Source organism: Leguminivora glycinivorella, unplaced genomic scaffold (genome assembly GCF_023078275.1).
Source record: "Leguminivora glycinivorella isolate SPB_JAAS2020 unplaced genomic scaffold, LegGlyc_1.1 Scaffold6, whole genome shotgun sequence".
In the NCBI taxonomy this organism is placed as follows: domain Eukaryota; kingdom Metazoa; phylum Arthropoda; class Insecta; order Lepidoptera; family Tortricidae; genus Leguminivora; species Leguminivora glycinivorella.
Window position 1 is genome coordinate 512,999 of NW_025952831.1, and position 8,981 is coordinate 521,979.

General features: G+C 34.2%; 1 long non-coding RNA gene across 1 annotated transcript; it reads right to left on the minus strand.

Annotated features, from left to right (window-relative positions):
* Positions 1–731: 731 nt before the first annotated feature.
* LOC125242099 lies at positions 732–3,475 on the minus strand. The gene is made up of 5 exons (XR_007178825.1): positions 3,375–3,475; positions 3,123–3,267; positions 2,646–2,916; positions 1,733–1,935; positions 732–1,022 (listed from the first exon to the last, which is right to left on the minus strand). It is a non-coding gene; the product is annotated as an uncharacterized LOC125242099 (long non-coding RNA).
* Positions 3,476–8,981: the final 5,506 nt, after the last annotated feature.

The window sequence follows — 8,981 nt, forward strand, 5'->3', positions numbered from 1 at the left end:
TCAGTGTCGCATATCATGGTAAGAAATGTCACTTGGACAGCAAGAACACCATCATGTTCACTCTTACCTCACTATCTTCTCGCCCCTTTTCCGTGTTATCAATGATTAGTGATAAGTTGTTATCAGCTACAGAAAAACTAGGAAATAAAATGATGATTGATCTAGAGAAGCGTTAAGCTGTGAAATATCTATTGTAGCTGTGATTATACTGACAAATAGAGGCTGTTTAATCTTAAGTTGTCAATAGGGAAACTCATTGATCTGATTTTGATTTATCTTTAAATGAGATTAACAATAAAATAAATAATAGTATTCATAATCATAGGGAAACTAGTAGCAATTAGCACGTCTCATACTTACTAACAACTAAGGATTAGTTGTCTTCCACTGAAGTGTGAACAAATTATAATTACTTGAAAGAGACAAACATTCAAGTAGCTTATTGACAAGAATGTCAAGAACATACAATCTAGAATTTAAGCATAGTTCTTAAATACTCAAGTAAGGAGTTAGGCACACCATTCATTAATCTCAGGCAAGCTTATAGCTAGGAATATTTTTATTGACAGTCAGTCTGAGTCATTATATAAGATAGTATTCAGAGCTGTGTTAACATGAAATGATTCCCATCAGTGAACAGATTGCAGTAGCTATTGCATTTGATAATTAGGGATATGGTGAATCACACACTAGCAAAATTATGAAGGAAGGTGGTAAATTAAACACTCACAAAATGCTTTATTAGTAATGTTGGAAAGGTGCACAAAAAAAACCCAGAGCATACATGTTCTTGTTGGTTCCATTAGACGGAAAAGCGCCACTCCATGCAGGAAAAATAGAATAGAGAAATAACTTTTAGTTAGGATTATTCAGGCAAATATGGGAAAAGATATTATGTTCTTCCTGATGACTTTTGAAAGGTATCTTTATGTGGGACACGTTGAGGGATGATCATATCTGGTGTAGTCAGTGTAGGCGTTAGAAGTGATTGTACATGGAGAAGAATTTTCACTCTTTCACACCTGGAACAAAAATGAAGGGTATGAATACATTTCAGTTAAAACATTTAGAATGCGATTCCACTATTGGATGTGCATTCCTTTTTTATACATACAGGTCAACAAGTCATATAATGAATTGCATTGTTTGTCAAGACATCTTCATGAAGTTGGCTTTCAATGATATTGTAATATTGTATTGTCATCCCACTTATTGGTTTTATAAAATTTCAGCTCTTTAGGTAACATGTAGCATGTAGCTAGTAAATATATCAACTATGGAGTAGTCTACAATATGACCCAAGGTTAGGAATAGGAAAACATAATTGCTAAGAAAAAGCTTTTTAAAAAATATTAATCTCGAGATTGTGATTAGACTAATTCTAGTACACTATAAAATAGAGCAAGTAAGTTGAACATAGGTTTCCTATATTTATAACTTTGTTAGATTATCCGTCTGTCTGTGTTTTGATTCTTTAAACCAGTTATCAGTGGAAGGAGCAGGTTAGCATAGATTAAGTACTTATGAATGTAGATAAATAAGCTAGACTTAAGATTTTAGACTTAGTAGTAGTGTTTGTGCCAAACATAGTGCACAGTATAATAGTTTGAATGAACAAATGGAGTCAGTCTGTAATAGACTTGCTATTATTAGAATCAGGAATAAGAGCAAATAATATTATTTACCCTAGAGTAAACCAAAGAATAATAAATAAATAAATAAAATATTTTACCATTGTCTATGTAGATCAGACATACAGGAACTGAGCCAGATCAGCCTGGGAGTCATTCTGTTGCAAGTGAATGTGTTTCGAGCACACACACATACACAAGTTGCTCAGTCAAAGGGGCATGCCAATGGAGTTCCAATTTGTGCGCAGCCGGGGAAGGGGCAGGACGTTGTTCCTAGTATAATGGCAGCGGTGTTCAGCATACTCTGGAAAAGTTAAGAAAATAATTATTAATTAAGTAGGAAATAAGTCCTAGTTATAAGCATAAGTTATAAGAATAAGTTTGGCAGAGATTTTATAACTAAATAGGTATATGATCATTTTATTAATTAGGGTCTATTTTAATTAAGGGATAAATTTCAAATTTTATCCTACTAAACTATTATCGAAAAAAAGGTTAGCCAAATAGAATAAAAGAGAGATAATTGACTTAACAACAACATAAAAGTTAAATAAATAAATAAAAATTGAAGGGGCATTTTTGTACAGGCCTACTTGATTACAAACTAAGCATGATTCTTATTATTGACATTCGGTAATGCTTACATTCTTCATTTATACAATTTTTGCTTAAAACCAACATTGCTTGGTCAAACTTTAAAATTCATTCAACCTCCTTGCATCATTCCGGTGTTTGCCACGGTTCATGGAAGCATGGAGTCTGCTTGACAGCTAATTCCAGGATTTGGCGTAGGCACTAATTTTCAATAGGTCTTATTGAAATTAGTCTGGTTTCCTCACGATGATTTTCTTCACTCAAAAGCAACTGGCAAATATCAGATGACAGTTCTCAAGGACAATGGGTCGCGGTTCGAACCCGTACCTTATAATTCAAGGCATACAAATAATTTTATTAACACTAGGTGAGATTAGTTAACAGATTACAGAATCATTAGACATTAAAAGTGTAACTTACATATTACGAAGCAGTACAGGTGATGCAAGCCGTGATCGTCGGTGCCTTGTCTACTCATGGAAACGGTCCGTCGAAAAATGAGCTGCGACTGGCAGGTTTGAGCTGGTGGAGCGAGGTCACGAGGGTTGCTGAAGATAGGAAGGCGTGGCGTGAGTTTGTGAAGGCCCTTTGTACCTCCGGGGTGTCTTAGGACTACAACACCCACACATAACTGGTAAGGTAGTATAGTGGCACTGGGGCTTAACTCCAAGGGGCATCTAGCACCCAATACCTGAAACATGTAAATAGGCGGACATAAGAAATAGGAAGTTGTAGGCTTACTAAAATTCTCCATCTCTAAGACCAGAATTAGAATGTTATTGTAGTGCGCTATAGGAATCTCTCTATTGGAAAACATTTTACCATTTTAGCAAGTCAAGGTTTAAACTAAACTATGAACTGCTTTGTGATGGACAAGTTAAATACATTATTACTTACGGCGAAAACTTGGCTAATTCCATTATGGTATCATCAAATCATCATGAAAGAAAACCACGTAGTTCCACTGGCGTCATGGGGTCATTTTATTATTGTAGCTAAAGGTTCGGTTTGTTTCATTATTGTTCATGATGTTTTCCATAATCTAAAACCAAACAAGCATTTATTTATTACATTCGTTATACACATTTTGTGTTGTATTTACCACATTACTAACAACATATATCATTACTTAGTTAATGTATTACTCACTTTTTTATGATTTATAACAAATACAAGCCAGCAGGTCGATAAATTACGTAATTTTCAGTTCCAAATAATGCGTGTACGTCTGAACGGCATCCATTTTTCTTTTATTTCTATCTGACTGACAGTAATGACGTGGCAATGACGTCAGCATAGCAAATGTTGCCATAGAAAAATCAAAAGGACTCTATAGATCATAAGACATTTGACGGACCGGATGCGACTAAAATTTATCCAGTATGAATGGGGCTCTGCAGACTATGTGGAACGAATTGTAGAATAATAAAATAGAGACAGTGATTTGACGTTTACATTCAATCTTAATGCTTTTTTAATATAAATATGAAATAAATAAATAAATATTGGGAACATCTTACACAGTTCAACTTAGCCCCAAACCTATCAAATTTTGTGCTATGGGTGCTAAGCGACGATATGCCTATTTGAATGGATAAAAACATGCTTGTATACAAGGGAAACATCCATGATAATAAATATATTCTGTGGAGTTTCATTGAGGAGAAAAATATTATTATAGTAAAACTTTGTTTAGACTGCTAGTATACTATGACAAATTAAAAGGTCAGTTAAAGAACACCAAATTTCAAACTTTCTATGTTTTGCTAAATAACGGATCGTAGAACCATATTAGTTATAAAATGAGATAAATAGGTAATGCGTAGTAGTACAGGATTTACTAGCTTTTGCCCGCGGTTTCGCTCGCATACTGTTCGAAACGTAATTCTTGTTCAATCGTTTACAAAACAAAGTAAGATTTCAGTTGGATCTGTAGATTTCGATGTAAGTACGGTACGGTAGCCATACTACCATCGTTGTGTAACAATGAAGCAATCGTTGCAATCATTTATTTAGAAAAATAGTACATACAATATTATGTGTAACCAAGAATCATATTTCGTCATGTTTGGAAACTTTCACTCATGTGACTTTCCATCTTTTTATGTACTACGTCAGTGGCAAACAAGCATAAGGCCCGTCTGATGTAAAGTGGTTACCGTAACCTATGGACGCCTGCAACTCAAACAGTGTCACATGCGCGTTCGATAGGTTTATTAAGCTAATGATAGTTCAGTATGTAGGTATGTGTGTATGTTTGTAACGATAATACTAGAAGATAGTTATGTCATAGAGTTAGAAGATGTTATCAGAGCAGCTAGGCGTAACAAGTTAGGTACTTGTATTATTTTTCCTACTTACGAAAGGAGAATTCTTAGCAATATTTCGTATTATCTTCCATAAAAAAGGTTGCAAAGATGTAATTAATACTTAACGGTAATTGGCATCACATACAATATTTTGCAGTTTTGCGTACAATTTTGCGTACGTTTGTATAGGGCTAATGCGAAAGTTAAATATAAGACGTGATTGCGTATAGGATGATTCATAAAGTAAAAAAATAACATAGTACCTGTACTTACGATATAAGTATGTTTATGATTTTTAATTTCTGATCAATTTGAAAAATTGCAATAGCAACAGGAAAAAGAGAGAGCTTTTTAATTATGATATCATACATTATTTTTACTGTCATTATCTAAGTGAACTTGCAGGTATGACAGAAACAGTAAAATTGAGCGTATGAGGAAGGATGAAATCTGAACGAGTAGTATAAATGAAATTCGCATAATAGAAAGAAGAGAGGTTTAGCTAGATGAATGGATGGAGAGTCGTTTGAAGATATGAAGGGTTTCCTCATGTTTGCAAGTTTGAGAATAGTGACGGCAGTTATTGGAATTTTAGAATGGGGAAAGGGTTACACAAACTTGTTACCACGAGAGTTAGGTGTTAGGATAAATAATTTATACCTTTTACAGGTACATTCTTTTGGTAACAACATACTCTACATGCCGCTAACAAACGAACTAAACACACACCCTGTGTCTTTATGGGATAAATCAGATAATTTTGTTTGACATATAAAAAAAAAATGTGACTTAACATGGAATCATAATTATAAAATTGTTGATTTGATTAAAACATTGATTGTCTGATTACTCTTATAATTATACATAGGACATTATGCCGAGAAAGGAGGAAAATTATTGATTAGTATTGAGTTGTGGACTGGTTCCTTGAACTATGGGGAGAACAGTTGTCAGTGGCTACCTGAGAATAGAAAGGCTTTTTCTTTCTAGTGAAGAGATCTTTGTAAGTTCATAATATCTGGACAATGGAGATAGCGGGTTACCTGTCGGACAATGTGACTAACTACCCATATGAGGATGCAAGGATTTTACCATTAGGGTACATTTGATTCACAACCAAATGCTTTTACTGGAATGAAAATTCTGGCTGGTGACAATTTGACTCATGTGTCTGGGTAACTATTAAGTTCATAATTCGTGCTGGATCAGTGAGGTTCTTTTGAGTATTGGTCACTTTTATTCACCACAACTATGAAAATGGGAAATTGAAAATTTCAATAACTGAATTATTTTATTGGTTATTTTCGTTTAACACAAAATGTTATTTTGAATCAAACGAAAATAAAAGGGGCAGATGTAACGGACCACACAGTCCTCGGTTCAAATCATAAGATATATCTATAATAATTATGCTTAGAAACAAATGCATACAGAGATAAAAACTTAAAAATTGCAAATAAATAAAACGAAAACAACTTACATACGAAATGGAATTCCAACAAATTAAAAATAGAAATTCTCGGAATTAAAACCGGCACAATAGGCGTTTTAGGCACAATAGGCGAAATCGGCACAATAGGCGTTTTAGGCACAATAGGCAAGTCCGGCACAATAGGCGTTTTAGGCACAACTGGCGAAATCAGACATTCTTAGCCATAAAACAACACAGCGCATGCGTTAAAATCGGGACAATAAAACTCAGAGCGCAGCGTCAGAGAGGGCATTCGGCGAGGGAACGTTGAGGTGTTGACATCAGGAGTTTAAGATACAAGATTGAGAGGTTGGAGACTGGCGAGAAGGTATCTTGGTAAAGTAGACTTGAAGACTACCAGTAAGTGTCCAAATTGTTTATTTTGAATGTGTTTATATTTGTAATTTTAGATTAGTGCTATTTTCTGAAGGTGATAATTTTAAATAGTGGTACTTATTCATTTCATATGAACAAGATATTCATGAATGTTATATTTATGTGGTAATTATTTTAAGTCGTTCAAATTTCAATTTATTTATTACATGCAATTAACACTAACGGTTAATTTGGAATATTATTAATTAAAATTCGGATCTGAGTATCTCTAATATGACTACTATTTAGATACATAAAATATTACACATATCTACTTTATGTACATACACATTCTATTAGCTAGAATCTCTTTGGGTGATTAGAAGGATTTTCATACTATTGTCTCATCTTTAAGTAAGATAATTTTGCTATATCAATGAAAGTAGGATTAATAACTTTATTTATTGTTCATAACATGTAAACTTTATTAGAGTTAAAGGATAACTTGTGGGAATTAATACTAATACTAAATACTAGGGAGGCATAGGACATCTATGGATGTTAGGATCCTGTCGCTATCAAGGAGAATCATTGATATAAAAATAAGATTGTTCACAAAAGTTGAATCATTGACACTGGCCTCGAGATTGGCAGACTTTGGAATCATCATTCCATTTTCATAATATGGTTAACGATATCGTTGTCTGGGAGATCAAACAATTCTAGCATTGACTAGTGAAACACGATGTCAAGCAATGGACCACTATACTCGGAACGTGGGAAATTGCACGCATATAGAATTTATATTTTGTGATCTTGGACAACCTTCGATGGCTATGGCCGAACCAAAAAATATATATATGGGATGGCGTGTGAGTCTGGGGTTTTGTCGTTCGAAAGGCTAGATCAATGAAGTATTTGTCTTAGTATCAAAAGAAGGTCAATGAATAGGCCCAATAAAGGGTATCAAAATAGATATTCTGTTTCCTTGATAGACCAGGGGTAGGCAGAGCAGTTTCTATCCTGACGTTAGAGGACTTGGTTGCAGAAACATCCCAAAACATGTAAAATTATACCGGGATTAAAGGATCCTTGATTAAATATTTGATATCTACTATTATGGTAGTACATTTTTAAGTAGAGCAAAGACACTTTACATCAGTTTACTTTTGTTCTAAGGATCCCAATTGTTCAATGTTTGATAAAGCATAAATTGAACCAGCAACCTAGTTTGTACATATGCTCGAGCGAGGTCCTTATAATAGGCTATATTATATTATACACCTATTATTCCTACGTATAAGGGACTCGTGGGTCGGAAACAATTAACCCCATTTTAAATAATGTCTTGTATTTATTTTTAATATATTTCCTGTATTTATATTCCTTACACAATTTTACCATTCTCACACACTTTTATCTCAACGCACTAAATTCTTTCACAAATGACGTTCTCTCAGCTTATTATACCTCAAGTGAATATATTACTGCCTTAGTTTTATCAACTTAAATTTACCCCTAATAGCAAGTTCCTAAAGGTAAAAAGAATCTGGATTGCTACGCACAACTACGGGGTCCTACCACTTACTAGACGATCACAGTATTTGTTTTAATGGCCAATTTTTAATAGTGTATTGTTTTAATTAGGGCTAACAATTTGGACTTAAGTTAGGTAATTTAGGGTGTAATTAATTAAGGGGTAGCGGGGTGTTACACAGTAAGGTGGTCCCATATTAATCTGGAGCTGTTCTGATGATGGGATCCATGAAGAGTTGAGAGAACTACTCAATTTTTAAAGGCAGTATGGTGATTTCGGTGTTTTCTTAAGTAACTCGAGTATAGTTTCTCTCGAAAACCAGCACTTTCATAAAGTGAATCTCATGATGATGATTGTTCTTTTTGAAGTCGGTTGTATTTTTTTGTAAAAAGTTTTTATTTTCTTTTCCCCTCACTAGCTCGGAACCACGTGTCCTTTAATACCAGCGGGTAAAACGCATTTTATCCACTAGTGGGTAAAGTAATTTGACCTTGAATATAGCCAAATTTTCTGCCTTAAAATTGATAAAAGTGGGTTTATCTAGTGATGAAGATGTTTTACAACCTGTGAAACTACTGGAAGCAGTGATAAACGCGTTTTTTGCGTTGTGATTTCCTCGCTATAGTCGCTATAGTGAGGGGAATAGTTTTGTGTTACACACGGTGCAAATGTATTTTACTTCTCGTGTGTTGAAAAACTAGCCAAGTTCAGGATTCTATTTGCGAACCACTCGCTTCGCTCGTGGTTCAACTATAAAATCCTTTCGCTTGCTCGTTTTTCAATTCAACACTCGGCATTAAAATACAACTTTGCACCCTTGTATAACAAATAACTATTGTACGTATACAATGCATTAGCAACACCACCCGGATTGGCAGGGGAGTTTAGTAAGTTTTCTTTGAAATATGCCGATAACGAAAGATATAAATCGTCACTACTTTTAAAAAATCTCGTATCTCACGCTGTTCCTCAAAGTTAAAACGCAGTAAGTCTATATGCATTCCATACATACTTACTACAATTTTCTTTTCATTGACAGACGAAGATACAAGTGTTTTTAAAAGTAGTGACGAAATGAAAGTCCATAATGGCACTTTTTTTTTTTATGGGATAGGAGGCAAACG